Source organism: Dasypus novemcinctus, chromosome 17 (assembly GCF_030445035.2).
Source record: "Dasypus novemcinctus isolate mDasNov1 chromosome 17, mDasNov1.1.hap2, whole genome shotgun sequence".
Taxonomy (NCBI): Eukaryota; Metazoa; Chordata; class Mammalia; order Cingulata; family Dasypodidae; genus Dasypus; species Dasypus novemcinctus.
The window spans coordinates 96,057,659-96,067,017 of NC_080689.1; the positions used below are offsets into that span (position 1 = coordinate 96,057,659).

The 9,359-nt window shown below is 45.4% G+C and overlaps 1 pseudogene; it reads right to left on the minus strand.

The window, feature by feature from the left end:
• Positions 1 to 7,836: 7,836 nt before the first annotated feature.
• On the minus strand, positions 7,837 to 8,845 carry LOC101434705 (ataxin-7-like protein 3 pseudogene; annotated as a pseudogene).
• Positions 8,846 to 9,359: the final 514 nt, after the last annotated feature.

Genomic DNA, 9,359 nt, shown 5'->3' on the forward strand with positions numbered 1-9,359 from the left:
CTAAAGTTTTGTTGACATTTATTGTCTGACATGAGGGCTGTCCATATTGACCAGAAAACACATTAGTGACAGATTACTAGCATCTTTTTCTCAGGGAAAATTTTATTTCAAAACACCACACATATATTTGCTGAAGTTTTATTTAAGTATCTCTGAAACATGCGATTTCATTTAGATCAAATGGGGGTTTTTCTAAATTTAGTTTGCTTATTTTTAATTCCATGTGTTGTGTGTGTGTGTGTGTGCAAGAATGAAATGTAAAGTGACTTTTTTTTTCTCCATTAGGTCAATAGTGATTTTCCAAACAGTTAGATGATGTCTAATTTACATCAATCACCTCAGATGCTTCCATTAGAAAACAGTTTAATTCAATATTGATTTCATTTTTCATCATATTTTTAGAATGTTTGGGCCTCGTCTCGGCCGCTCATTCCATCATGCTGCCCCAGCACCACGCGCTGTAGGCGCCCCCTGCGCTCCGGGCTCCCAGGAGGATGAAGTGCTCACCTGGCAGCTGCAGGGAGTGCGGGAGTCCGTGTCCCCCACTGCGCCACCCGAGGACGCTCCCCTCCTGTGGAACCCCAGACACCAGATGCCGCATCCCTCCCGTAGGACGTGCGCTCAGGTGTGACGCTGACTCTGATGAAGAGGCCCCGACCCGGGCAGCCTTCTTCAAAGGCAGGTATTTCTGCGTGTGACCCAGGGGGCACCTGGGGTCGCTGCGGCCAGCGCACGTGCACCGCCTCAGGTGGGCCTGGGCCGCACCTGGACAGCGTGGACGCCTGCACGCGCGCACCAGCGACCCCAAGGGCGTCTGCTACAAAGTCCTGGAGGCCGGGGTTCAATATCCAGGTGTCCTCAGGGCCGGGCCATTCGAGGCTGCGAGCAGAGCCCCTCCATGCCCGGGGGCTCCCAGTCCTGGGCGGTGCCTGGCGTGGGGCCCCTGCCTCTCTGCCCCTCTTCACACCGCCCTCCTCCGTGGCTCCGAGTCTCCACGTCCCCTCCTTAGAAAGACACCAGCGCCTGGATTTGGTCCCCTATTCCAGGATCGCCTCATCTTCATCTAACTAATTCCATCTGCAGTGACCCTATTTCACAGGGAAGGACAATAAAGAAAACTTCAGAAAATTATCTATTCTGAGTCAAATATCTCCTATTATTAAGACTGCTATTGTACATTCATTTAAAATTTCATTATTGAAGACAACTGATCAACGTGTGTGATAATGACAGAACAAATTTCAGCAATGCAAAAGGTAAGCATAGTATTATTTCATAATTAGTAAAGCAATGTTAATGAGATTTTCTCTTAAATAATTTTGGTAGAAATTTCTTGATACTTTTATCAAGGCAACTTGTGCTATTCCAATAACTCAAAGAGAAACTCTTGATAAAAATTTACAGATGCTTCATGTACATACTATGTTGTTTAACCACACAGTTCTATACATAAACACACAGGCACACAGATAGTTATTGAATAGGAACTTAGGCAATTTTGATATTGAATAAAAACAAAATAATCCATTTCACACCTTCTCTCTTTGCTGCTAATTATAGGTTAATTTTCAGAAATCTTGAGCCTTTGATGAAATACATAAAGTAACTTCATTTTCCTCAATTTTAATGAATAATTTGTAAAGAAATCTTGTAAAATTTTTTCAAATTATACTGAAAATTAGTTGGAAATTTTTAATCCCATTATTGAAGTAAGTGGGAAAGCTTGAGCTTGTCATGTTCAGTTTGGTGCAAGTACTATTCAGGAGACCTCAATCTCTAGACTGTCCATGTGACAGCCAGGCCCTGAGCCTCGGCAGGCTTGCACCTACTATGCTCTGGTTTACTGGACTTACCCTGGCCTGTGAACAGGCAGGTGAAGGTCAACAACCACACAAGGAAGCTAAGAGTGCCTACAGCTGCAAGTAGGGGAATTGGATCCATCATCCATTGGAATCTAAGCCCCTTCTCGATATAGAGGTGGAGTGGACATAACCGTGCCAGGGTCCACAGGATGGAGGAATAGAGTATGCATTAGATTGGATTTACTGATATTCTGCTTTGTAACTATTGTGATTAGTAATGGAAGAAATTGTAGGATTGATGTGGAGAAAGTAGCATGGTAGCTCCTGAGGGAAGAGAGAGGAAAGAAGGGAGATGATGTGGGGGCATTTTCGGGACTTGGAGATAAATGCCCTGGGTGGTACTGTAGGGAAGGTTACTGGACATTATAAATCCTGCCATGGCTCACTGGGTGGACTGGATGAGAGTGTAAACTACAAGGTAAACCATTATCCATGTGGTGCAGCAGTGCTCCCAAATGTATTCACCAAATGCAATGAATGTCCCATGATGATGAAAGAGGTTGTTGCTGTGGGAGGAGTAGGATGAGTGGGGTGGAGAGTACATATTTTTTTAATATAACATTTAAAAAAAATAAAGAGAGAAATAAAAGCAAAGTATTCAGCCAAGTTGTTATTAAAAGTTTGTAGAGAAAAATATAAACAATGTGGACTCAAGCTCTGAGTTTTGAAATTCCACAATTCCAAGTTGGAATATTTGGGCTGATAATTCAAACAGATCTTCCTTCAGTTTGCTGGGTGTGAAATATTTGGCACCACAGGAAATTTATGAGTTTCTAGAGTCATTCAATTTCTGTATGTTGACCCTCGAGGGTCTGTGGAAAACCACTTCATTTCTTGCTGCACAGGTTTTGGAATCCATGGAAATGCCAACGTAAGAAGAGCGAGTAGTCACTTAATCTAGTAAAACATTTAAGGGTGAATGTGCATATGAGGTAGGAAAGGAAAGTCAGCAGAACAACTTGACTGTTCTTGGAAAGATCCAATTTAAGAAATAATCTAGGCAGTATACATAGATCTAGAAATTCATTCCATTTAGAGAGTATGTTCTAAAGTAGGGCTGTTTGGACCAAAGGGTCCAACGAGGTCAGGAAAATCAAGAGTCGAAGAAACACGTTTGCAAGTTGTGCAGCTCCTATTGCAAATTGAGATGCTGAATATCCATTGCAAGAGGTTAAATGTCACTACAGATGGAGACATGATTTTGAGTAGGATTATCTCCCATGACCTTAACTTTTCGGACCTCACTTGGTGAAATACTATGTTCACTCAGCTATACTGAGCTATCATTCCATATATTTTATTAAATACTTTTTAAAAATAATTTTAGATTCATATAAAAGTTATAAAGTTGTCCTGAGAATTCCTATACAACTTGCCCCCATTTCCCCCTAATGTTAACATCCTACATAATCGTGGCACATTTGCCATATAAGAGACTTACTTTAGTTCATTATTAGTACACTCCAAACTTCATTCAGTTTTAACTAGCTTTATACTCCTATCTTGTTCCTCCTCCAGAATCCAAATCAGGACACTGCATGCATTTGGTTTCTATGAATTTGTTCTGGGAACTCACAGAATAATGTCATGGTTACTGCTAACGCAATGCTCACATTTTAAGGGAATATAGCATATTTTATTCTGTACATCAATATTCTATGCATTTGGCAACAAATCTCATTATTTCAATTTAAAGGTTAATTTTGCCTCTATATTAAGATTTTCCTAATTCATTACATTATTTTACTCATGCCTGAAGTAACTGATCACATTCATTGGTGCCCTGTAGCTATAATCAGTATAAGAATTCCATAGATTATGTAGAATTGTTTGAGAACCCTGAAGCATGTTAGATCTGGTTGCATGAGAATCAGGCCTTATGTATCTCTCAGACTGATTTTATGTCTGTAACAGGAGCACTTGTGTTCACTGCCCCCCAGCATTGGCATGGGGTAGTATGAGCTGTGGTGAGCCAATAAACTTGCCAAGTTGATTTAATCTATAAAGAACTAATAGTTTTTGCCATTTAAACAACAGGAGCATACAATATTAAATCCATCAGAGTTATAAATTCTAAAATAAATGGAAGAATAAGGTGTTTAGGTTTTTTTCATAGTTAATACAAAAATGCAAAATTGATGTGTTGTACAATGTAGAAGGAGTCTGGAACAGTCCAGGGTCTTAAGCAAATGTGCAGGCAGCAGTGAGGTTAGGGTCTAACTGGGATGTCCCCAGTTCACGACCCTCTCTTACCACAGCCCTGTCTAGAATTTCTCCAGTCGCAGAGAACATGGTCATGTAAACCAGAGGGGACAGATCCTGACCACCTTCAAAGCTAGCTCTGTTCTTACTTGTATTTTCACAGCACAGTATTCAGCCCTGATCGTGTGGCTGTGGTCACATGTCAGGAAATCATCTGTGGTAAACGGGGCATAAAGCAAACCATATTGCATGAGAAGAGACAGGTGCCAGCATCATTTGGCCATGAGCTAAATGGGATGATTATTCTTCTATTTGGATTGATAATTTTCCTTTTAGCATGTGGTTCATTTTCATATATATATATGTGTGTGTATATATATATATATATATATATATATATATATTAGTTTTCTCTCATTTTGTATCTAATAAGCAATTTATCAGTTCAGAGTTTTTTAGATCAGGTGTCTGGGTCCAGTGTGGACAGTTCTCTCCTCAGGTTCTTACAAGGCTAAAATCACAGAATCAATGGGGCTACTTTCTCTCCAGAGGATGCAGTTTCATTCCAAGTTCATGTGGTTTGGCAGAATCATTTCCTTAGTTGGTAGCGCAGAGATCCCATGTCTGTGCTGGCTGTCAGCTCTTGCCCCCTAGAGCCAGCCCACATTCCTTGTCACATGGCACCCTGGATTTCCACAATCAAATTCAGACATATTCTTCCATTTCAAATCACACTTATCTATGAATCTGAGTTCTTGTCCCAGATGAGTCCACCAAGATTTAAAGGACTCCCCTACTTAGAGTCAACTGATTTAATGATATATGCAAAATCCCTTCACAGCAGTATCTGAATTAGTATTTCAACAGAGAAGGTGTGGATATACCAGGGGGCAGGAGTCTTCAGAGTTTTTAGAATTCTTTTTACCACAATATGATTTTTTACCAAAGATTGATTGAGTCTCAATTGGAATTTTGGCATTTGGGAATATTTGGGAAATTTCACTTCTTAAAATCATTTATAATTTCAGAGAAGAAAAAGAGAGAAGGGCGATCTTCCCAGCCATCACTGAGATGATATGAATTTCATACTTTCTGCATCCTCTGAGTGTTATTGTTTGTAAAACCAAAATTAATTCTAAGTCCTGTTGCATGAATTCTCACAGTATTCATCCTAAACCTCAATCAATTGATGTGCTCCTTGGATCAGGCCCCTGTCCACTTTTGCACAGTATATCTTTTGTCTTAAACATCCAATCCATCATCACTCAAGTGCCATTCAGTTTTTTCATTTTTTCTTATCAAGGGGAGATGCTGTTTATTTACTACAGCAACCAAGAGGGCAGGGGGAACACACAGCTTTTACAAGGTGAGCTACCTGTACAGGATGGATGACAGGTGCATCTCAAGACCACAGGACACCATGAGCCCCAGCCCTCCCCCAATGACCCCAGTATGAGGTACTGACAAGTGGGTGACCCCTGGGCATTGGGGGACAGGGGGAGTGATGCATGGAAGGAAAAGCCACTTGCTGTGGAAATTAGTACAAAATCTCCCCCACCCATTCAGATACTGATAGGACACAGGGTAGACAACACCTAACTGGGGTGGGACGGATAGAAATTGGAACCCACCCACCCTGCTCTTTGAGGGGGGAGTGGGGAGCTTCTAGCCCCTGTTCAACTACTTGGTAGGGGCTTGCCCTCTCCCCAGAATGAAAGAGGTTTGTACCTTCAGGATCTCTGCTGGATCAAGTCCTCCTCTTCCCCAGTCTGGGCTGGGGGCTCTGCCCTGGGGGTGGACCAAGGAACAATGGGGAATTTCATGTGAACAAAGCAGTTCCCAAACTACTTCCCAGTTCTCCTCCTCCAATTAAAAAGGGGAAAGGAAGAGGACAGAGGGGAAAGCGTGAATTAGCATCTGAGCTGAGGCTGCCTCTCAGAGGGAGAGTGGCCACTGGCCCTCCTCCCTTGTTCTTCAACCTTCCCCCAAGTTCTCCTTTGGAAGCAGCTGGAGGCTGGCTGAGATCCTCCTTTCCCTCTGGCTTCCCTTAGAGGGGAAGGATGTGGAGGGTCAAGGACAGAGGAGCTCAGGCCAAGGGTTTATTCTAACTCCTGCCAAAAGCCTTTTGGCTTTTTAAGAAATAATGACAATACTTGGGTAAACCAATTTGTAATCAAGCTATAGTCACCTTCAGAACCACCTCAGGGGGACATTGGGTTCCAGACAAGGAACTTGTTCCTGACAAGGGTTTGTAGCCCTATCTCTGTTGTTCCCTTAATCCTCTGGGGTCCTTAACTCAAATCAGTCCAATCAGTCCAATCAGTCCAGTCAGCGCTGGTTACTTACTATCCAAATATAGGTGGGCTCCTCATGGGAGCAGGGCAGGGGACATATCTAGCAAGTGCCAGGGAACATGGCTCAGGGTCAGCTCCATCCCAATCACACATTTCTGTTCCCAGCCCTGGACTGCGGTGCTCCAGCTCGGCTCCTGAGGGTGGGGGGGAGTGGGGATAGGGTTGCTTGCATGGTGGTGGGAGAGCACATCTCAGGACGTAGACCAGGCAGGTGGGTGCACTGGCATGACAGTCCCACAGACTGTCCCACTCCCCTGACCCAGAGCACAGCCTATCCCTCTTCATATCCCATCTTAGGAAATAGAGAGAAGCACAGAATCAGGATTCTCCTCAGAGCCCCAAACCACAAGAACAAAATAAATAACTTAAAAGCAGACAAGGAAGAGGAAACAGAGCAAGCTTCAGGGTCAGGAGCATTGAGAGAGGAACTGAAGCTGGTCAAGGTGAAAGAGCGTGTGTCAAGCAGCAGCTGGGAGCTTGGGCTGTCCCAGTAGGACAGTGGGAGAAGGAAGGCAGAGGAACGTTGGGTCACCCTAGGACAGTGAGGGTGGGCCTCATCTAGGGGCAGGGAATGATGTAAGAATTTATTTTAAATCAAGCTCCACTGTTCCCCTCTCACTTTTGAGATCCACCCTCACCAGCTCTGGTCAGGGAGGAGGGATAGGGAGCAGTAATTTTGATGCACAACTCCCTCTTCCCACCCTTCCCTTTCCCATTCCTTGAAGGTGCAGAGGCTGGCGGCCCTTTCCTGTCACCCAAAAAAAGGACAGCTCCTGCTGCCAAGAGCTGCCGTTGGGGCTGAGGGGAATGGGCTGCCCCTGTAAGGGGAGGGAAGGCGGCGGCTGTTCTGGATGCCCACCTCAGCACACAGTTCTCAGCACCTACCTCCCCTGGGAATGGGAACAATTGATAAGATTCTGCACACAAACAGGGTATGGCCCAGCCCTGCCACTCAGCTTCAAGCACTGGACCCATTCACATGGCTGAGGGCAGCTGGGGGAGGGTGCTCCAGGCTCAGCCTCCAGCCCACAGCCTCCCGGGTGGTTTCAGTGCCCCTCGGCAGGGGGCTTAGACTAGTGCCTGGGGTGGGGGCAGGCAGTGATCAGCACAGTGCCAAGGGCAGGCCCCTGGTCTAGCTGGACATCCAGTAACTCAGAGAATAAGTAAGAAAACCAGTTTCCCACCAGACTTGTGCCCAAGGCATCACATATCCTTGCCTGAGTCCTGCACGCTGAGTGGTCATGCTCAATTGCAGAGGACCCTCCCCGCCTGGGGTGCATAATTGGATCCTCTGCCTGCCTGGCCCACTAGGCTTCTCAAGCCCAAAGCTGCAGCAGCCATCCCTTTTCCAGGCTATGCCCCTGGGTGGTGCTGGGAGAGAGGGCTCTGCTCAGCCAAAGGCTAGACCTTGCTCCAGGTCAGTTGATGTCATCATCGACTCTGGGCATTGCAAGTGGTGATGGCTTTGGCTTTTTCTCTTGCTGAGCCCAGATTGGAGGTTGTCCCTATGAGGCTCAAATGGGATTTCTTTTTCTTAGAATTCCATGACTCCCAGGGGTTGATATTAGACCCCTTCCCTAATTCTCACTCATCTTGGCCCGAATCAGAAGATGAGAGCTCAGAGGAGCTGTCCCCCTGGGGCCAGCAGATAGGGCCTGGCTGTCAGTCATGCCAGAGCTGTCATTGTCCAGGGAGCTCTGACCTCTGGAAGGATGGCTGAAGGCCCAGGAAGAAATCTGCACATTCACCGCTGCCCATCTGTGTGCAGAAGGAAGTACTGTGCATCTTGTGCACATCTTCTTGGTGTGCACTGAAATCAGCTCACATTGCGTGGTGAGCAGGCTACCCAGCTACTCTGATCCCAGGGTCCCATAGTTCATTCCAGTGGAGTTGTTATGCTTAAAAGGATCAGAATTGGTAAACTCCCAGTTTTTGTGTTTTTAAGACTTGGATCTTCAAGTGGAATTGCCGTTCTTAACGATTTTCTCCTGGATTTCTTCTCGATCTACAGGAGCAGTCGTTGTCATTGATGTCATCATCGTCCACTTGGTCACTTTCAGACTTGTTGATACTGTTGCTATTGGCAACCTGGAGGCTGCGGCTGCTGTTCCACACGTTCCCAGGCACTTCTCCAGATGGGGAGCAGAGCAGGAGGCAGCAATGCTGTGGCTGCAATTGGGTAAACACACTACTTTCACTTGCACTGGTTAAGAACCTTTTCAAAGATGAATATTCCTGTCTGGTCCATAATCTCAAATTCTTCCTGCCTCATGGTCCAATGGGTCCAGGAAGTAGTAGCCACACTACTTCAAAAGCCTCAAAGCAGAACCCAAACAAGAATCCTCAACCAGGTCCACATGTGTCTCCAGAGCATGGGCTCTGTTTGCTGTTATCCAGGCCAGACAAAGGCATCTCCACCATCTTCATGTGTAGCCTTGAGCAGATGGCGCTCTGACTGACTGCTCACGGCATAGCGGGCGGCAACAAGGCGCGCCCAGGGGGTGCCTGGGATCTGGTACTTTCAGGGCCCTTCTTCTCACAGATGGTGGTGGCTGCTCCAGAGCCACGGGTCCTTCCTTGCTTTCTCACGACTCCCATGGGCCCAGGGCCTCGTCTGGGATATGGGCTGCCACCCTCTGAAGTGCTCTTTCCTGAGCTTTGAAGGCCAGCCCCCTCCTCTATTCATGAATGAGGCTAATTGTCCCCTACTCAGAGAAGACATTTCCTATCCCACATTTAGGCAGATGGTTCTGGGCCAGTTACTCTGCTTGAAACATCCTTGCTTTATTATCTTGCCGTCCATGATGAATGGTGTAAGCATGGAAGGAGATTATATTGTACCGAAGCAGGAAACCTATCAATTATGTAGTAAAACTGAAGTCAAATAAGTATACTTGTATATGTATATTAAAAGTAACTTCATGAAAGAGCAGGAAAAACA